Source organism: Canis lupus, chromosome X (assembly GCF_011100685.1).
Source record: "Canis lupus familiaris isolate Mischka breed German Shepherd chromosome X, alternate assembly UU_Cfam_GSD_1.0, whole genome shotgun sequence".
NCBI classification, from domain to species: domain Eukaryota; kingdom Metazoa; phylum Chordata; class Mammalia; order Carnivora; family Canidae; genus Canis; species Canis lupus.
The window spans coordinates 12,697,650-12,720,221 of NC_049260.1; the positions used below are offsets into that span (position 1 = coordinate 12,697,650).

General features: G+C 41.6%; 1 long non-coding RNA gene across 1 annotated transcript; it reads right to left on the reverse strand.

Moving 5' to 3' along the window:
- Positions 1-1,055: 1,055 nt before the first annotated feature.
- On the reverse strand, positions 1,056-5,578 carry LOC119868156. The gene is made up of 3 exons (XR_005385902.1): positions 4,725-5,578; positions 2,899-3,787; positions 1,056-1,267 (listed from the first exon to the last, which is right to left on the reverse strand). It is a non-coding gene; the product is annotated as an uncharacterized LOC119868156 (long non-coding RNA).
- Between the last annotated feature and the right edge of the window lie 16,994 nt (positions 5,579-22,572).

Here is a 22,572-nt window from a genome sequence, read left to right on the forward strand (position 1 = left end):
ATTAATCATCTAGACAACTCTATGAAGTATAATTATTTTACTCCTTTTTAAGGATAAGGAAATAGAGACCCCAAAATTAAGCAACTACCCAGCATCATACAACTAGTAAGGGATGGAGCTGGGATTTGAACTGTTAAAAAGAAACCAGAGGGGATCCCTGGGTGGCTCAGTGGTTTAGTGCCTGCTTTTGGCCCAGGGTGTGATCCTGGAGTCCCAGGATTGAGTCCCGCATCAGGCTCCCTGCATGGAGCCTGCTTCTCCCTCTGCCTGTGTCTCTGCCTCTGTGTGTGTGTGTGTGTGTACGTCTCATGAATAAATAAATAAAATCTTTAAAAAAAAAAAAAAACACAGACCCAAAATGAAATCACTTAGCCCAAGTCACTAAACCAGGACTTAATACCTAACCTAACTGCAGTTCCAATCTCCCTGAGAAATGTAGTCTTAACTGCTCAGTCAGGACTTTTCTGATCAGCAAAAATGAGGTAACCTGTCACATGTGCTCTTTCCATTCCCTCCCTGTGCCCAAGGAAGATGAGGTAATCCACCTAAGACTCCCTCTCCTTCCCCCTAAGGTGATTTTACCTAAAACAATACCTTCTATTCTTTTGCTAATGACTTCCTTACCCTTTCCTCCTTCCTATAAAATACTTCCTTTCTGTACAACTCCTCAGAGTCCCCCTTGGTCTAGCTTCCCTCTTGCTAGATGGGATGCTGCCCAATTCATTAATCTCTTAATGAAGCCAATTAGATGTTCAAATTTACTCAGCTGAATTTTTGTTTTTTAACAGAACTCAAATACTTTGGTGTCAGAGTTTGTGCTTTTAACTAGTATTTTACCTAGTGACTAGCATTACCATCTACCATGGCTCTAAGGGTCCAATTGCACAAGTAGGCTCTCTTGGGGAAAAATTAGTGGTCTACTAGACTGTGGGAATCCCAAAACTGAGAACTATGTTATCTATCTGCTTGTGTACCAGTTAGCTCTTGCCGCATAAGAAACAAGTCTAAAACTTAAGTACCTGAAAACTACAACCATCAATTTTACTCACCGTTCTGTGGACTGGCATTTGGGCTGGGTTTTCTTTTGCTGGTCTTCTGCTGTGCTTAACTGAGAAACACCAGTCAGCTGTTGGTCTGCAAGGTATCTCTGTTTCCACACACTGGCAATCAGCTGGAGCAACAGGAGCCCCAGGGCAACTGGTCTCTCCTCATCCAGCAAACTAGTCTGACCTTCTTCATATGACAGTAGTGGCAGCGTCCCAAGAGCCTGATGAGTGGATAGATAAGCCCCAGTGAACAACAGTTCTTCAGGTCTCTACTTGTATTGTATTTGCTACTGACCCAAAGTAAAAGCAAATCATATGGCCAAGCCCAGAATCAGTGTGGGAAGGGACTACCCCAAAGGCATAAATACAAAGGTGTAAATTGGTGACCATTTACACAATCTACCAACATTTCTATAACCCAACACAGAACCTAATAAGTATTAGGCACAAAATGTTTAGTGAACTGAATGCTGTTTCCCCTTCATGAAAAACCAAGATAAGACCAACAATCTCTTCCTTCTCTCCACTAAGGACACCACATCAAGCATATGGAAGAGTCTGACTAACACCTCCTCCCAGAGGAACACTTCACGGTGGGTGATGGGGCTTATCATTGGACAGTCACCACCTAACACAGGGTCTTCTCAGCTCCTGGGGTGAGGAGTGTGTTCTTGCTGAAGGCTGCTTCCCAAGCTCTTAGAATCCCAGAACTTGATCCTATCAATGATTCCCTCAAGACTCCCAAGGGATTGCCCCTTCTCACACAGCATCTGTGGGGTCCCATCAGGGACACCTCTATAAAGCTGCTCCAATTAGCATCCCTGGTCACCCTCTAGTGGCTCCTTAAAGTTGTGCAGCCATTTTAGGAAAGATGTTAAATCATTCATTCTACAACTATACCAGAAAAAACAGTTGTGTGTGCTTTAGATCAGTAGTTTTCAAGAGGGGGTGCTATTTTCCCCCAGGGGACATTCAGTAGTGTCTGAGGGGATTTTTGGTTGTTCCAACTGGGAGAAAAGTGCTGTCATCTAATGAGTAGAGGCCAGAGCTGCTGCTAAACATCCTACAATGCACAGGACAGCCCCCACGCACACTTATCCGGTTCAAAATGTCACAAGTGCCATAGTTGAGAAACTGCCTTAGATTCAGAATGAGTCTTCATTCACCCTACAGATGAACCCACTGCCCCACCCGGGGTTATGACATAGCTGGATGAATCACTCCCTTTGGAAAGAATCAGTCTTTAGTCAACAACCTTAAATTCTCTCTGTGCAACTTAAATCTCAGGAACAATTCGTGTGGCACCCTACAATTCCATAGGTTAGACAGACAAATTAAGTTCTCAATAGGAACTTGGTTACATGCGAGATGATCTTATCGTCCCTTTCTTTTAGAATCTATGCTCGGTCCTAGTGATTCTGGGAGCAATTTTCTGAGAAAAGAGGAGTGCTTAACAGTTTTTATTGTAAGCTAGTTAATAGCTTCAGGAAGTAAAAATGGCTTCCAGTGGAGAACTGCATTGTGGGACTTCCCTGTGAACCATCCAAACCCTTTGATAAAATGCACATTAGTTGCAAGGAATAAATGACAGGCATTCAGTTTTAACAAAATGACAGTTGTTTCATTGAGGAAGAGAATTTCTTACTGTCAGAGAGAACACCAAGCACCGAGGGAATGAAAGCTACACAGACATTGATTGCTATGACAGCTCCAAGTACAAAAGCAACAAGAAATAAAAGCCTTGATTCTAGTCACCCATCCTACCATGAAGTTTTAACAGTGTTAATCAGAAGAGAGGAGCTGACATTTCCCTAACATGGAAGATAAACTAAAATATACCCAGGAAACTTACTTCTGAAAATTTCTCGGAAGAATTCAATCGTAAAGGTGCTTTTTATTAACCCTGGATTTTATTCCATATTTGTTCACTTTCTTATTCTCCTTCATGCTAGTAGCCAGGAACATCCTCCTCATTCATCACGTGGAGTTCCTCATTCAAGAGCGACGCAGGAAGAGCAAGAAGGAAGTGAAGGGTCCCTGGCTCCAGCTGTTCGTTGCTTTACTTTGAAATCCTTTCTTCACTTCTTCCCAGATTCTGAAGTGTCTGAACATTTTCTTCTCCCTGCCGTCCATTCCCACCTCCTCTTTTCTTCCTCCTGATCTCTGTACCTCTGCCCCCAACATTGGCCATATCTCCACATCATGCCTGGAATACCAATGTTGAAGAAAAATGTGCTTCACTCCTTCTGTACCCATCTGGATTTGCTGCACGGCACAATACAGATTTAGAACAAAAGGCCCTCTCCTATAGGTCATTCTCCTTGTGCAATGCCATCCAAGGAAGAGCTAGGAGTCTATTCCCAACCACGTGCATTATGAACTCAGCTTCCTATTATGGACCTCATCCTCCAGCATCCTCTAAGCTGGCTGCTACTGTGAATGCCTAGATACCTCCAAGTAAGCTGTGGAACACCAATCAAGTGTGCTCAGGAACAGGCCTTGGCAGAAGAGTTTCTCAGAAAAAGTCCCCTATCTGGTTCCTGATTAGGATTCCATCACTACTGGTTCTTATTCCAGAGGCTTCTAACTTCAGAGGAGAAACTTTAAGGAACCATGAAGCTGGGTTCTCTATCCAGGCAGGGAACCACCTTTGGCTGAAATTCATTAATTTCCCTTCCATCACAATAGGGTCATAATCTCTGTGTTGAGTGGTAGCTCTGGAGTGTAAAGGACAGAGACAGCTAGAACAAAAGGGTGAAAAAAACACTGAAAAAGTACACTGAAAAAAAACATAAGCTTTTGAGTCATAAGGTTCTTTGTAAGCGCATATTCTGTACTAGACACTGCACTAAGCACTTTATATACATTTCCTCACAGGTTAGCTGTGAGAACTTGGGCAAGGTGGTTAACCTCTGTTTCTGTTTCCTTTACCAGGTACAAATAGCTATTTTACAGAGCTATTTTAAGAATTAGTTGAAATAATGTGGAAAGTTCCTGGCACATGGTTAGCTATACTAGTCAGCTCAGGCTGCCATAACAAAATACCATAGACTAAGTGGGTTAAACAACAGAAATTTACTTTCTCACAGTTCTGGAAGCTGGGAAGTCCAAGATCAAAGGGCCAGCTGATTCAGTTCCTGGTGAGAACTCTCTGACTTGAGTTGCAGATAGTCAACCCCCTCAATATGTTCTCACATGGCCTTTCTTCAGTGCACATGCACAAGGAAGGATGGACCGACTCCCATCTCCAAATACTGTCACATTGGGAGGTAGGGCTTCAACATATGAATTTTGGGGTGACACAAACATTCAGTCCATAACAGTAGGTATTAAATACACAGTAGTTATTACTACTACTATAATTTTTGCTAATAAAACAGGTACTGACACTCAGATAACAAATACAATGGCATGGCCTTGTCTAAAAAGAACTCGAGGGATCCCTGGGTGGCACAGCGGTTTGGCGCCTGCCTTTGGCCCAGGACGCGATCCTGGAGACCCAGGATCGAATCCCACATCGGGCTCCCGGTGCATGGAGCCTGCTTCTCCCTCTGCCTATGTCTCTGCCTCTCTCTCTCTCTCTCTGTGTGACTATCATAAATAAATTAAAAAAAAATTTTTTTTAATAAAAAATAAAAAATAAAAAGAACTCGAGCTCTCGCTTGAACACCCACTTACCTGAACTGATACTGGCAGAAGTAAAGCATCAGTTTCTTGGTGCCCCTTCTGAGATTCCCACTGCTGGAGCAGTGCCAAGCTATCGCACCTTGCTGTATCTTGAGGCCTCTGGTAAGGAATGGGCCCCCATCACTGGATGAACATCAGCACTGCTTCAAGAAATGAGATCCTGGACTCCACAAAGTGGTTACAACATCTAAACATGGCGTTTGTTCTGGAGGGAGCCCCCTTTCTGAATGTCTATTGTATTTCAAAGGGCAGAGAGAACCATCACTAACCATTTAGTCCAGCAAACGCTGAGAGCACACCAACAGAATTCCCGATGGGTTCAAATACTTCACAATTCCTTGAGTACTGCTGATTTGTGTCCTTATAGAAGCTTACATGATATATGCTCCTTTTATTTCTCTGCATCCTTAGGCATCAGTCTTCTGCTATTGAACCATAGTGAAAAAGGGAGAAAATTTCAACAGAGGTAGATTGAAGTTTGTTTTCTTTGAGCACAAATATAACCCCGTTTTATCACTCAAACTTAATATATAATCTTTGGGCTGAAAAGTGAAAATGCGGCACAAAAGTGAAGGCTATGTGTTTGAAATGTGACTTATGCATTCAGATAGAACAGAAAGTAGATGACAGGATTTGGCATAAACCCTACAATTCCTCTCCTACAGCATGCAAGAATCCAGGAAGGAGATAGTGTAGCACTCCAGGCTCCCATTTTTCTTATCTGGAAAACTGGGATCAAACTGTGGGCCTCAAAGGGAAGTCATAAAAATAAAAATCCACTCATATCAGAAGTATTTATTAGCAATTTCCTTCTGTTTCTGATTTCTAATTTCCTTCCATTGTAATTGGAGAATTACAAAATTTTAAAAATTTATCAAGATGTGTTTTTGTGGCCCAATGAATGGTCTATCCTAGAGAATGCTCCACGTGCACTTGACATGAACATGTATTCTGCTCTTGTTGGGTAGTGTTTTATGGATGTATGTTAGGTCTAGCTGGTTTATGGCATTGTTGATGTTTTTAAGAGTGAATTTTCAGAGGTCCTTATACTACTGCTCTGGAAGTAATTTTCCACTACAGTTTAATTGAACAAAAAATAGCTTTAGGATGATGCTTTCAAAGAACAAGGATTTTCTTTAGATTGACAACATCAGTATTAACAAAATAACTTACTTACCTTGTACTTGTCACTTCAGTGCCTTGTGAAGCTGTAACCTTGTGTTTGGTTGCTTCTGGGAAATGGCGTGGTTTTAAGATACTAGTGAAAAATTTTCTTGGGCAAGCTCTCAAACTATACCTGAAGATGTAAAATAATTTTCCTGGAAGTATCTAATGTCAAAGGTTGTGGTTGAATTTTTGAGAAACAAGTTTTCCAGTTTCTCCGTATCTTCACCAACTCTTGTTATTTTCTATTTTTATTATGGCTAAAACTTGTGAGTATGAGGTAGTATCACTGGCAGAGACGTAGGCAGAGAGAGAGGCAGGCTCCCTGCGGGAAGCCTGATGCAGGACTCCATCCCAGGACCCCAGGATCATGACCTGAGCCAAAGGCAGATGCTCAACCACTGAGCCACCCAGGTACCCCTAGGTGTATGTTTAACATTGTGATTAATGAAAGAAAACAGAAGATCCTTTCCTCCAACCTCCACAGCTTCCCTATCACCTCTACCCATTCTTACTTTATGGTTGTGACAGAGAGTTAAAAAAACAGCAAGTATATGGCCACAAACAAAACAGGACACTTCATATCAGTACCATGTATCAAACAACCAGTCATTGATCTTTGAGACCTCAAGATGCAAAGACACATAATTCAAAATCTTACAGCCCCAAACACTAGGCTGTCATTTTCCTATTGTATGGATTATGCTAGGTTGCATATGCATGAAAAGAGTCCCAGAAACCCTCACCATTACAGAATCAAGCTGTAAGCTTCTGACAGTGTTATCTTGGAAATGAGTGCTGGGATTAGGAGAGTGGCAAGAAAAGGAAGGGTGACTCCAAAGAGAAGGAAGCAAGGTACTTTCCTGGACACAGAGGATCTCGGGGCTGAAGGTTCTTATTGGAGTTTTGTGGCTCACAATGACTTCAAATGACAGGTTGGTGGTTATCCAACCTGTGAGTAATGCCTCCTGAAGCCGCCCATTCTATTTTCTGTTAATAACCAGACACATTAAAATAAGTCTCTAGACTGTAAGCTCCACAGAGCATAGATCTTAGCCTGTGTTGTTCACTGATGTCCCAAGTGCCTAAATAGTACCTGGCACAGAGTAGCCACTCAAAAAATAGTTGTTAAATGAATGAATGCCTCCTGGTGACTTCCCATGATGATTCTATTTCTACACTGAAATATTCAAAAGAGGGCTGTTTTTCTTCACTGAAGCAGCCCAGCAAATATTTTAAGACAACTATCAACTATTGTGTTCCCAACCCCCACTGCAAATCTTTTTCTTTTCCAAGTTTCACATCTCTGTTCATTTGTAACCATTTCTTATAGGGTGGGATGCCAGTCCCCTCCCAACAAAGATGTACTGGAGGCCTACTGTACAGTCACCATTCAGGAGGGGCTCAAAGAATTCCAAGTAACGTCCACTCCATTCATCAGAAACTGACTCTGTCATCCACCCACATTGTTCTAATTTGTCCATCAGGACAATTATGAAAGACTGGCAAATTGCTAGCAGAAACCCAGATGAACTGTGTCTGCTATTTTGCCCTAATAGAGCTATGTGGCTACCTCATCCACAAGGAGAAGGAGAAGAGGAGCAGGAGGAAGAATAAGAGGAAGAAAAAGAAATGAGGTTAATTTAGCACCATACACTTCATGACTTCATGCAGTGGTTCCCAACCTTGACTTCACTTTGGAATCACCTGGGAATTCTCTATAAAAGACAGACTCCCAGGGGGTGGGGGACACCTGGGTGGCTCAGCCGGTTAAGCATCTGACTGTTGATTTTGGCTCAGGTTGTGATCTCAGAGTTGTGAGATTGAGCCCCATATTGGGTTCTGCACTGGGCATGGAGCCTGCTTAAGATTCTCTCTCTCCCTCTCCCTCTGCCCCTCCCCCCTCTAAAAAAATTAAAAATATAGAATCCTGGGACCCCATCTGAAAGATTCTGATGAGCACCAGATTTTTCAAAGCTTCCCCCAAGTGACTCTAATGTGTAGCCAGGGCTGAGGACCAGGGCATTCATGCAAACTCCTGAGGATTAGCCAATCTCTTTTAAAGGGCTCACAATCTTTTTTTAAAGCTCGTTCTAGAATATTGCATCTGGCCTTCCACTCGTTCTTGAAAGTAAAATTTTATTGAAGCTCAGCCATCTTCATTCATGTATACATCGGCTGCCTTCATTCTTCAACAGCAGAGGAGAGTAGCTGTGATGAAGACCACATGGTCTGCAAAGCCTAAAATATTTATTATCGGACCCTTTAGAAAAAAAGTCTGCCGACACCTGGCTTAAAATCAGTATCAAATTCACCAGTCTATAGTTTGGGGAACTCATGGCCTTTCTCTTTCGAAAGATCCATATTGTTTATTTGTTCTTAATATTTGGACCTTCCCACCTATTATTCTCCTGGACCTTCTCCTACTATCCATGATTTCTTAAGAGATACTGGCAATATTTTGGCAATATCATTCATCACAACTCTAAAGACTAGAAGTAATAGATTTTGTTCTGATGTATGAATGTATGTAGTAGAAAATCTTTTAAGGTTGTCTTTGACTGCATTTAATAATTGTTGTGTACATGACAGTATTGACCAGAATAAGTGTGTATTTTATAAGTGTTTATTTAATATTTCCTATCTGAGCATTCTACATAGTATGCAGCCAAGTGCCCTATTCCATTCTCTGAACCTGCAAACTATCAAAAGATAATATATATAACACATAATACTTGATATATAATGTTGACTATTTGATGTATACCATATAATATCTAATAAGCAAGTTATATCTGTGAGGCAGATATACACTGTCTCCTGGGCATTTGTAGATTCCATCTTGCAGGTGTTTCTAAAGTTTATGATCAATGATCCATAGGAAAGAGCTCTAAAATAAATGTGTTTCACTGAAACTTTAGACATGAAGAATATAAGGGAAGACACTGACTTGTAAGAATATCTACCCCATTCAACTTAGATTATTCCCATATTGCACAATAATCTGAATTTCTTTTTTTAAACTATATTGAAGACTGATTGATCTTGAGAGAGAGAGCGCGCACATGCACAATTGGGAAGAGTGACAGAGGGAGAGAATCTTTCAAGCAGACTCTGCCAAGCAAGGAGCCCGACATGCGGGATCAATCCTATAACCCATGAGATCACAACCTGTGCCAAAACCAAGAGTTGGCGCTTGACTGACTGAGCCACTCAAGTGCACTATAATCTGAATTTCTGATATCATTCAGCATGATCTTCTGATAATGTAGTGTGAGCATTTCTAATTATATGTAATTTTTACACATGCACTTCTATCCCAGGTGAGTTAGATTAGTGATACTTTTCTCTATCACTTGCACAATTAATGTGGGCTTTCTTAGAGCCTTGTTTTCCATGTGACATTGTTAAGTTCTAGAAGTTGCCACCACCAGAGAAACTGCATCAGAGGATGGACCTGCTTCAATCACAGACTTGCTATGGTCCTAACAGCTTGCAAGTTCAGAGGATATGATGCTGAGCCAGGCTGCTGACAGGCCTCAGAAATTAAGTGTGTGATCATGCCTCCTGCTTGAAAACCACTTTTGTTTCAGTCAATAAGCCTATGAAGAAAATGGAATCATTAACTGGAAAAGTAAAATCTGAAAAATGCATTTTAATGCATCTACTATGTGAAATGCCTTCACCACTAGAAAGCCTTTCAATTGAGGGAGGACAACTACTGAGAAATCACAAAGGCTAAATGATCTTTGAAGCTACTCCTAAACCTTTCAGTGATTTGATCTGAATCAGAAATAATGAATGGCTGTGCAACATACCCTAGCACCAATATATACAATTTATTAATGCATACTTTGACAAGAAGATATAGGAACCCATTTGGATTACTTTAAAGTCACAATACTGAAAATACCCAACAACACATGCGCCTGATCTTGGAATGGCTAAGAAAATGTCTCTCGGCCCCATTTCAGCTGAACTGCTATCTTATTACTCAGTGGTACCTAGCTCTGCTTCCTGGTCCCTCAAGTTGTGACAGTCTACATCATTGCTGATTTCTGGAAATACACTTCAAATGGTTGCAAAAGGCTACTTACTTTTAGTGTTGAGTGCATGGGTTTTGTAATGAAATTCTTTTCAAAACACTATGTTCATAGTGGATTTAAGCTGTATTTCTCTCAGCCAGAATGTTTAATTAATCAGGAGACTCCACTGTCACATGGAGCATAACATAGTTGAGTACATCAAGTCACAGAGAAATCATTGTTCTGATTCTACCTCTCAGCAGGGAAAATCATACTTTGTTCTTTCCTCTATCAGAATGTTCCACATCCCAGCTAACAATAGTAGAGAGGGGATTTGACCTCAACCCATCATCTCTGAGCCAGAAAGATCACATTCTGCTTTTTCTCCCTCTCAGTATCCTACAGCTCAGGTAAAAATGGTAAAGGTAGGATTTGACACTGACCAGACTGGCTCTAAAGCCCACATTTATCTGCACTTCACGATAACACTTTAGATTATGTTTCAAATATACCAAGACTGCCTGTTAGTTAAAATGAGGCTGGTGTAAATATTTTAATAAGGCAATTAGTCACCTGATACTCTCTGTTGGTCAAATTCAAAGTCAAACACAGTCACCATATGATCTAGTAACTCCACTCCCAGGTATATACCTAAAAAAAGTGAAAACATATGTTCACAAAAAAACTTGTACACAAATGCTTATTGCAGCATTATTCACAATAGCCAAATAATGGAAACAACTCAAATTCCCATCATTGATGAATGGATAAACAAAATGTGGCATTTCCACACAATTGGAGTTTTTTATTCAGCCACAAAAAGGAATGATAATCTGACACATGCTATATATAACTTGGATGAACCCTGAAAATATTATGCTGAGTGAAAGAAGACTAACACAAAAGACTACATACCTATGCCTGTATTTATACGAAATGTCCGTAAAAGGTGAATCTATAGAGACAAAAGGGAGATTAGTGGCTATCCAGAGCTGGGGAGATGAGAATGGGGAATTGAGAGTGACTGCTAATGGGTACAGAGTTTCTTTTTGGAGTGATAAAATCTTCTGGATGAGATTGTAGTGATAGTTGCATAACTCTGAGTATACTAAAAACCAATGAATTGTAAACTTTGAAAATCTGAAATTTTTAGATTTCATTTATTTATTCATGAGAGATACAGAGAGAGAGGCAGAGACATAGGCAGAGGGAGAAGCAGGCTCCCTGCAGGGAACCTGATGCAGGATGCAATGGGGGGGGGGGGTCACAACCTGAGCTAAAGGCAGACACTCAACCACTGAGCTACCCAGGCATCCCTGAAAATGTGAATTTTATGGTATGTGAATTATATCTCATATTTTAAAAAGAAAGGAAAGAAGGGAAAGAGAGAAAGGGAAGGAAGAAGGGAAGGAAGGAGAGAGGGAGGGAAAAAAAGGAAGGAGAAATAAAAGCCTAGCATAAAGAGAGAACACTCAGGGAAGAAAAAAAATTAGACTGGGGTGGGGAGAAAGGGCTCTCCAAGGTTAGGATTCAGCCCTCACTGGGGAAGGTGTGGCTGTAACCCACCTGAAGGCAGAGAAGTTTGCCAGATTGCTCTGGGGCAGAACTGGTCTGTGAAACAAGTAGAGCTAAGGCTGAGCGCTGCAGGCCAGGGCTGGCAAACTGGAAGTCCAACAGGGGAAAGTGGTGGGAAGAAAACTGTCCACTGGGGTGCTGATAAATTCATTAGAAAGCTGTCCTTAAAGGTATTGTTGAATTTGCTGGGAAACTGGCAAGAACATTGGCCAGACTCTACGGAAAGCCACAAGGGTGCCACCCACAGAGAGGCTACTGAACTCACAGGTAAGCCAGCCAGGGCATCCATGGAAGGTGTTGTTGCTGGGCTCACCACAGCTGGGGCACCTGCTAAAGCTGCCACAAAACTGCCTGCAGAGGTGCCACTGAAACTCACTGGGGTGAGCTTTACTTGATGTCTCACATGCCAACCCGATACCACAGGAGGAAGAAGAAGTAAAGCATACAGAAACCAGGGAAAGAAGCCCCGTGCTCCTCCAGAGTTTCTTCAGTACCCACTACCTATGAAGCCTAACCTGGTGCCAGCTGGCAATGGAAAAACATTCCAGTAGCACAATCAGAGCAACACAGAGTGGATTTGGAGCTGAAAGACAAAAAATTGATAATGGGCACAGATACTAACAGCTGGTCTTCAAATACAAAAGTTTGTGTTCAAATAAGTTTGGAAAACACTAACATACCACCACCCTCCTCATACACATTAGTGCTTTAGCAGTACTAAGACATCCCATGGGAAAGAACCCCACCAAACTCTGCTCAAAGTAGTATTTCCAAAACTTACTTGATCACAGAACTCTGTTTCTTCTGATAATTAACACCCCACAGAACACTCACAGGATAAGTGCTCTGAGCATGGTATGGTGAGACCGGCGTGCGATAAACAGAATAGGAGAGAAGCAACGGTGTTGGAGAGCAGCTTGTGTGCCTTCGCTGAATCACATGGAGCCCGTCTGCTGTTTAAGGGACTCCTCTGGAACAGAATGCACACAAATGAAGTCATCTGGCTGGGCTCCTTCATGGCATTTCCATCATTTTATTTACTGCACACAAACCATAAGTTCTGCAGACATTGTGGAAATAGAGTTTATTTAGGTAACTAAAAATATCCCCCGAATGGCATTTGGCCATTGCTACATTTCCTAACTCCTCCTGTCTGCCCAGTTCTTGCTTTAAAGTACCCCTTGATGGTACAATGGAACCGAGGATGGAGTTTTAAAAACTGGAATTGATGGTATTAGGGTCACAGGTCCTGGAATACTATGATTTTGCCTGGCCACTCACCCCATTTTCCCTTTTGGGGGGTTCCTAAGGGAACTAGAAGTACACAAAATAATGGATAAAAATCAAAATGGTGTTTAATTCTATGCCCACTGCAAAAGGCAGACTGCAGCCAAGAAAGTGGTGAGCATAAATGGACTACATGGGGAGACAGTCCCTACATCATTCAGTCTTGGGTTCAAAATCCAGTTCCATCCCACTTCTGGACAAAGTAGGGGAGGAAAAAAATGATTTTTCCTCTACCGTTTCAAATTCCCAGCTGGGGCGCCTGTAACTGAAGACAAACCAACAAGAGAGGCAAACAGAAATTTATTAACATGTGCACCTCATGTATATATGGAAGACAGCCTGGAAAAACCGAGTAACTCACAGAGGTGGCTTAGAATTCAGGCATAAATACCATCTTTAGCTAAAGACAAGAGAGAGAGAGAGAGAGAGAGAGAGAGAGAAGAGTGTGAGGGAGGCCAGTTATGGGGAAGTGACCAGGAAAAGTACAGTGAACAAGAGTAAGGTTTGCTATGCAGATTTAAGCCACTGCCTTCTCTATCAATAAGGACATGTAGGGACACCGGTGGCTCAGTGGTTGAGCGTATGCCTTCAGCTCGGGGCATGATCCCGGAGTCTCGGGATCAAGTACTGCGTCGGGCTCCCTGCATGGAGCCTGCTTCTTCCTCTGCCTGTGTCTCTGCCTCTCTCTCTCTGTGCCTCTCATGAATAGATTTTTTAAAAATAAAAAAATAAGGACATGTACGTGGCAATCCAAGCTACCAGAAAGATTCAAATTACCTATATAGAAAGTACAGAATTCCAGCCCTCTCTGCTTATTTACTCTGGGGGAAGCCAGCTGGCATATTGTAAGCAGGCCTATGGAAAGATGCAAGTGGTCAGGAACTGAGGGATACCTCTGACCAACAGCCATGAATATCTATGACCTCCTGCCAACAGCCATGTGAGTGCACCATCTCGGAAGCAAATCCTCCAGCCTCAGTCAGGTCTTCAGTTGACCACAGTCCCAGCTGACATCTTGGCTACAACCTCACAAGAGACTCTGAGCCAGAACTAGCAGCAAACTACTCCCACATTCCTGACCCTCAGAAACTAGATGATGATAACTTTTTTGTTGTTTTAAGTCACTAAATTTTGCGGTAATGTGTTGCATGACCATAGATAACTAATACAGGTTCTATAAATATAATTCTGAATAAGTCATTCTGAACTCTGAGATTCTATCTCTACACGCATATGTGTGTGTGCGCATGCACACGCGTGCGCACACACACACACACACACACACACAAAAGCCTTGAATAAAATTCTCTGGTCATGATATCTGATGAAACCAGGACTGAGATCTCCAAAATCTATTACAGCACAACCACATTCCTTGCATTTATTCCTACATTCATTCATTCAACAAATATTATCAAGCATTCACTATGTGCCAGGCAATGTCCTAGATCCTGAGAATAAAGCAACAAGCAAAACAGACAAAAATCTTTGCCCTCATGGAACTTATATACTAATGAAGAAGAAACAAACAACAATATATAGAATGTTAGGTAGTAATAAAAGCTAATGAGGTAAAGCAAAGCAGTGACTTAGAGATCAATCAAACTTCATTTCTGCTCTCAAAATAGTCCGGGGCAGTTTACGTACCTCCATGTGGTGATTCAGACACAGACTCCTTTCATCTTCTGGCTCTATCTTCCCAGAGTCTGAGTCTTCTGAAGATGACTAGCAGACAAGGAAAGTGAGGGATGAGAAGCTGCACCTGCTTCTCAATCACCTCCAACCAGGAGTGACACACATTCCTTCCATTCACAAACCATAACAAAATATTACATGACCCCACCAAGATGCAAAACAATCTGGGAAATGTAGCCCCAACAATAGCTCTATCCTCAAAGAGGAGCCAAATCTTTGGTAGGCAGCAAATTTTCTGTTATAGCCTCATTGGTCTACTCCAGCCTTTCCAGTTCTACCTGCTAGGGCAGACTTAAGCTCAGGCACACTCATGCCTAGGGGGAACAGTGTCTCCCATCTTTATATCTAAAATCCCAACACAGGGGCACCTGGCTGTCTCAGTTGGAGGAGCCTGCAACTCTTGATCTCGGGGACTGTGAGTTTGAGCCCCACATTAGGGGTAGAGAAAAAATAAACTTACTAAAAAAAAAATAAACTTTAAAAATAAATGAATAAATAAAAAACAAAATCCTATCACAAGAAAGTCAATCCTTTAACTGAGTCATTTCCCTATTTTTTTAACAGTTTGCCAAAAATGCAGTCACCTGTAGTGATGGCATATGGAGTTCTCCCTCAATCCTTAGAGAAGTTCACCAGATTTTCTTTTTCATTTCCTGAGATAAGAAAAACCAGTTTAGCTGGTAACTCCATGAGTCTTAATGAGAGAATGAAAAGGAGGCAGAGTGGGCATATGCTAATAACCACTCACAGCTTTGCTAAGAGTGAGTGCTTGGGTTCTCCATCACAAACTTTAAATTACTCCAGGCATCATCTTAACTGCCTATCCAAGCTACTCTCCCAAGTCAAGGGAACACTTTACAAATGCATATTAGCTGCACAGAGTCCTTCTCAAAGAGAAAAGAATGGCCCCACTTAATTGCACAAGTAGCTAATGTCAGAAGTAATAACTGAGATGAGAGTGGTTCATCAAAGCAAGTCAGGAAAGATGAGTCTATTTAAAAGCTAAATGGGGTCCTAAAAGGCAGACCTTGAAAAGAGTGATTTCCAGGCTGATTTTATTTTAACGCAAAAATCCACTCTTTCCTCTCAGTCTCTATGATTATTTTATACAAATTGCATTACATCAGTCCCTTGGGAAATACAGGTGTAAGTTCCATTTCCACTTCCTAGGACTGAAAATGACTTCAGAGAAGCTAAATTGGAATTTTAAAACATCCTTTAAACATTCATATGTTCTGGAAGCAACAGATGCAAATGCAGATACACACTGCCTTGGTTGACAATTTCAGAGTCTCTAACATCAACCTGTAACCTTCTATGCTAAAGAAATTCGTTCACCCAAAATAAATTACCAACTTCCTCTTGGAAAGGCAAATGTTGCGCATATTTCTATAAAAGTGAAATAATTTGTTAGCCCACAAGAATTTAAAAACAAAAAACAAAAAAACAACACCCTGGCTTTTTATTAGCAATCCCATCTGTTCCAGTTCTGTCTTTGAAACTGAATGTTTGTAAAATGTCACTACACGGGCAGAATGTTGCGGTCATTTTAAACCCAGGAGATACTAATATACATGCTGGTCTTGGTGTTTCTGTCTATGACATTAGAGTCAAACACTGTGTGAGGACATTACTCTCATCCTAAAGTTGCTTCTTAAAGCCATGTGAGGGCTCCTTATTGGAAACCAGCAGAAAAAAAGCAGAATTTACCACTGGGAATATATCACTTTGGCATGAGAATTATTTTGAGCTGAAGGCAATCAAAACCCAGCAGATTCAGGAAAAACTCTTTATCTCCTGCTCAACTGCCTAAATTTACATCAGAAAGCAGCGGGGGGGGGGGGGATCTATACCAGGAAGAGAGCTATTACCAGAGATACATTTTTACCTAGAAAAATTACTCATACAACAGGGCCCTGTTTCCCAGATTCTTCCTCTACCTTCCTGTGAAGGGCCTTTCTTCCCTTTGTAGCCCCACACCCCTACCCAGCTTCTTAGTTCAGGATGTTCTATAAGCCTCAGTTGCCTGACTGCCCTTGGTCTCATATTTTTATGGGGTTTCTTTACGTACAAATTTAAATTTGGTTTTCTCCTGTTAAAATGTCTTACATCAACTTAATTATTAGAACAGTCAAAGAATCTAGAACGGAAGAAGGTAAAATTTTTCCACCCCTACACCTGTTTGCAACTTGGTCAGGACTATGTTTAGCGTTGACAAAGTCTTCAAGAGGGCATTATCTCTAAAGAATGAAGCTGATTTTTTTTTTTTTAGGTGGCTCCAGAACCATCTTTGAAGGTATATTAGTTTTCTAGGGTTGCAGTAATAAAGTACCATAAACTTGGTGGCTTTAAACAAAAATTGATTCTCTTCTAGTTCTGGAGACGAGAAGTCCAAAATCAAGATGTTGGCAGAGCCACGCTCCCTCCATAGTTTATAAAGAATCCTTCCTTGCCTCTTCCAGCTTGGGGGAGCCCCAGGGGTTTCTTGGCTTATGGAAGTATTATCATTCCTATCCCTGCCTCCATCTTCACATGGCCATCTTCTCCCTGTATCTTGTCTATCTTCACTTGTTTTCCTCTTCTTATAAAGACACCAGTCAGGACGTCTGGGTGGCTCGGGAGGTTGAGCGTCTGCCTTTGGCTCAGGGCGTGATCCCAGGGTCCCGGGATTGAGTCCCACATCGGGCTCCCTGAGAGGAAGCCTGTTTCTCCCTCTGCCTGTGTCTCTGCCTCTCTCTCTGTCTCTAATGAATAAATAAATAAAATCTTAAATAAAAAAAAAAAGACACTGTGGATGCCGAGAAAAATCAAGGCCATTCCACCTCAAGTTTAGCATTAGCACAAGTACAGCCATCTTAGGCCCCTGCGAATAAGAGCTGAAATTTACGTTACTTAAGTCACAGGAAGGAAACAGCTTACAGCTTAATGTCCTAGAAAGCCCCATATTAGAATAAGAACAGAGCTCGATGCCCTTGAAAGCCCTATATCAAGATGTAAACAGAACTTGAGAAATTCCTCCACCCCTTCTGAAAATCCCCTAGACCAGCCTATAAAAAAACCAGCTATAACCCACTTCGGGGGTAAAAAAAAAAAAAATAACCCACTTCGGGGTCCAAGTCCTTGCTCCGCTGTGTTGGGGATACTTGGACCCAAGCTCAAGCTTGCATCGGTGTCAGCTCCTTGGTGGTTTCTCGGATTCGCAATCTTGGGCACAACAACACCAGTCTTGTTGGATTAGAGTCTGCTCTAATGACCCTGTCTTAACTCGATTACATCCACAAAGACCCTATATCCACACATTCCAGATCCTATTTCTCACATTCTCAGGTACCAGGGGTTAGGACTTCAATCTACCCTTTTGGAGGGACACAATTCAATTCATAATAGAAAGTATCCAGAGAAGGGATTCAAGGTACTGTTGCAAAGATCCTAAAGCCCTCAAAGCAACTATGAGGACTTTGCAAAGCAATATTTGCAGAGCCTGAAACCAAGAATACAAATTAAGGTTCACATTCCCTAAATGTAACGATTCAGAGCTTACAAACCAAGCTATAACAACGATTCAGAGCTTACAAACCAAGCTATAACAACAGCCTGGCCCCTGTTCCCATGCAACACCCCAATACCCTGGGGCCACCATTTCCTCAGATAGGCTAAAGCTGCTGAAGCTTCCTCTGGTAGCTGCCCTACTGTCTGTGTGTCTAAATGACTGAATGGTTCTCGCGGGGTCTGGCACAGCGAAAGCCAGACCCGAGTCTGACTGGATCTGCCCCAAATCAACCAGGTCAAGCTCCCCAAGAAGCCGGGGAGGGCATTTTATCAACAGTTCTAAGAACTTCCCAAAACTCTATCAGTTGAGCAGAAGGGAAGAAGGGTACACAGTTATCTGGTAACCTCATTTGCCTAATCACCCACTCTGGAGTGATTGAGCAAGGCCAACTTTAAACAAAGGCAGCTACTCATTCTCTGGTTTCCTGGGGCAGAAGTAGTGCTTTCCCCTACAAACACACACACACACTCTCTCTCTCTCTCTCTCTCTCTCTCTCTCTCTCTCTCTCTCAACCTATCATCATCTTCTCTGGCCAAAGTGGTGAGATGAGAGTTGGAGGTTGCTTTCTGGCCTGGAAGTCTTGGATCAACCAGTGCATCTCTCTCTGGTAATTCCCAGTAACTTAATCCAGTTGTCATACTTTTAAAAAATGATTCTAAAACTTTAAAAATGCACAAAACTTTTTAAACTTTAAAATTTTAGGAGTTCATAAAAATTCTGAAAGTCCTTGCCTTTTATTGCTTCTGATGTGCAGGCGTCCTTCTAAGGTAAAGGGCCAAGAGCAGGAACCCCATCTCCCCCATGCCCTGGTCTAAGCACTGATGCCAGATTGTAATGCATTTGTTTAAAAGAATTCTCATTCCATTATAACCCTGGAGGGAAGTACAATTCCTGCAACACCCTGCACTTTGGGGAAAGGCAGCCCACACTTATCTCACCACTAGGGGGTAAAGTGGTTACTGAGGCAAATCTAATCCCACTGAATGAACCACCACTATCCAAGCCACCAGGCTCTTCAGAGTCCCTACAAACAAGACACCTGTTCCATCTGATTCCTGGGCAGAGGAAACAGACTGAAACACTTTAGTGGAGGCAGGAAAGTTCAAAGGGCTAGCACAAAGAAGGTGTGAGTAGTTTTGAGGTCCCAATATAGGAAAGAGATTCCAGCTTGAAGTGAAATGACCAGGTTGAGCTATATCCCACCTCTTCCCCTGGCTTAGCCATAGGAACTGACCAAGGCATTTAAACCTTCTGAGCCTCATGGGGCTCCTGGGCAGCCAACTCTTCGTTTCAGCTCAAGTCATGATCTCAGGGTCCTGAGATTGAGTCCTATATCAGGATCCATACTCAACGGGGTGTCTGCTTGTGGATTCTCTCTCTCTCTCCCGTTGCCCCTCCCCCTGCTTATGTATGTGCATGTTCTCTCTCTCTCAAATAAATAAATAAATATTTATTATAATAAAATAAACTCTCTGAGCCTATTTCCTCTTCTGTAAAATGGGAATAATAAATCATAACATCTATGCAGTATACTTATACTGGGTTGCTCTCAGGATCAGATGTCCAAGTGTAAATTAGAAATGCTAGGTTTATTAGAAACTATTGCTTCTGCTAGTACATCATCCACTGTATTTGTTGAATAATGACATTTTGTAGCTGTCATGAAAGAGATAGAACTTTCTCCAAAGAGTTAAAGTTTTAGAATGGCTTACCCTCTGAGCCTTATATGACAATAATATTATTCTAATAATACAAGCAATTAGTTAATATTTTATATAAATACTGAAATACTACTAATTAAACAAGGGCAGATTTTACCATCAGCAGAGTGAGTAATGATTTATGTAGCATAAAAGGAAAAGTACTGTGAAACTTCCCAAAATAAATTTAATATGTCTTCTATGCTAATGTCTATAGTTCAACCACCTTTGGATTAAACATTGCCCCTCTTCCTATGTTCCACTTTAAAAGCCAATAACCTTGAAAAGAATAATATATAAATTTACTAACATGTCAATACAAATGCACTTATCAGACAGTATACTTTCCTGATAGGATATGACAAGGCCAAAAGGCCTCTGGGCCCAGGAAAAAAGGGGGAAGCCAGAGAAGAAATGAGTTCAGAAACAGAAAGCAGCATGATAGGACTGGTTAAAAGATAAAGCAAAGGCAAACTGAAAGTCCCTCCCAAGATAATTCCTACCAACCTCAGATTTCACAACCTCATAACCTGGCCCAATCTCAGGACTGACGGGCGGGCAGGGCAAGCAGGCGACTGACTGACTGACTGACTGACTAAATAAATAGATAAATAGATAAATAAATAAATAAATAAATAAATAAATAAATAAATAAATTACACACATCGCCTAGCATACAGCTATTAAGATTAAAGGAGAAATGAAAAAATAAATAAATAAAGGAGAAATGAAAAAATATGATATAAATAGTTAACTCCTAAAAAGTAGGCAATACAATGTGAGCATTAGACAGAATTTTCAGAGGGCTAATAATTTCTCACAAAGAAATTGAGACAATCTCTTGAAAACCTTACCTGAAAGAAGTCTTTCCAGTTTTAATGAGCTTATAAACTAGAAGGGCTGAAAATGTTCTCCAGCTTTGTTAGTGAAAACAGATCTGTCTTAAGTGGCACAGGCCATGTCCTCTCTCACATTATTCCAGAACAACCAGAAAAAAACTAATCTGCACCTGATAATTAAAAAAAAAAAAAGAAGAAGAAGAAGAAATTCAAAAAGAAAGAAATCAGAGTAGTTTGCCATGAGTCCTTTATAGATAGTTCTTCTTAGATATGGCAAACAGGAAGAAAGTTAGTTGTCATTTGACAGACACTGGCTTAGATCAGCCACAAATGAAACTCTTGCTCTTTCTGAAAGGTATGTATCACCTAGAGTTCACCTAGAGTACCCTCAGCCACATAATCTGTAGTAGACTGCATCAATTCTCCACCTGTCCCTTTTCCGTGACTTTTGCCATCTGATTGTGTAGTTCACCTCACAGAAGACACAGGGCCTATTTCCTCACTCCTTCAATTTGATCTCACCCACAGGTTTTTTCCAGTAGATGAGGCTTAGAACACAAGAGGCCTTGCATGTTCCCACTTGCTCTCTCATATACCTCTGAAATTGTCATGAGAACATGCCCAGGATAGCCTGCTGGAGGGTGAAAGTCCGGGAACAGAGCCTCGGTCAATGTGGCTGAGGTCAGCCTCAATAAGCCAATAGCCAGCTGACCCCCAGATAAAAGTGCAAAGCCACCAAAGATTCTCACACACATGAGTGAGTCAAGCTATGATCTGCCAAAAGCAGCCCTTAGGAAGCTATGGCCAGCCAAGTCCCAGACGTGTAAGTGAGCCCAGTCCAGAGCAGCAGAGCCACCTAGCTAACTACCCCAAATGTGTGAGCAATAGATCTTATTGTTCATTAAGACTAAGGCTTTGTGGTTGTTCATCATGCAGCTTTCCTGGGGCAATAGATAACTGGTACAGACTCCTAGCTTTTAAGCTCCACTCTCATGCTTGGAGTATCCAGAAAGTCAAAGACAGCTTTCTTACACCTGACTACTCAACAGTTTCATGAGGCAGTCAATCAATTCACTTCTTATAGCATTTTCTCTTTGTCCCCAAAAGGATACAAACATGTGGGTAACTCTGTGGTAACCTACCTTGGCATTTTTCATTGGTAGACCAGTCCTAACCACATGAATCATGAAGATACTCAAAGAATGAGGAAAGTATATGCCTATTAAAGGTACTTGGTGATAGCAGAGGAAGGTTTACATAAAAAACTTTTTTTAAAGATTTTATTTATTGATTTATTCATGAGAGACACACAGAGAGAAGTGGAGACATAGGCAGAGGAAGAAGCAGGCTCCCTGCGGGGAGCCCGATGCAGGACTCGATCCCACGACCCCAGGACCACTACCTGAGCCAAAGGCAGATGCTCGAACACTAAGCCACCGGGGCAGCACTTGTCCATGATATCTGACTTTCCTGAACTGAACATGGATTTGTTTGTAGTTTTAAAAAGAGAAACAGAGGGCAGCCCCGGTGGCGCAGCGGTTTAGCGCCGCCTGCAGCCCAGGGCATGATCTGAAGACCCTGGATCAAGTCCCACGTCGGGCTCTCTGCGTGGAGCCTGCTTCTCCCTCTGCCTGTGTCTCTGCCTCTCTCTCTGCATCTCTATGAATAAATAAATAAAATCTTAAAAATAAAAATAAATAAATAAAAAATAAAAAGAGAAACAGAGGCACTGGGATGGCTTAGTTAGTTAAGTGTCTCCTTTGGCTCTGGTCATGATCCCAGGGTCCTGGGATCAAGTCCCACACTGGGCTCCCTGCTCAGCGGGGAGTCTGCTTCTTCTGTCCCATCCTCCCCTCCGTGTGTGCACATTCTCTCTCTCTCTCAAATAAATAAATAAAAATTTTAAAAAGAGAGAGAGAAACATAAACTATGAAAGAAACAATAAAACTTTCAAAGAAAAAAGCAAATATTTAAATTTATTTTCAGGGCTTGAGCAAGTTATTA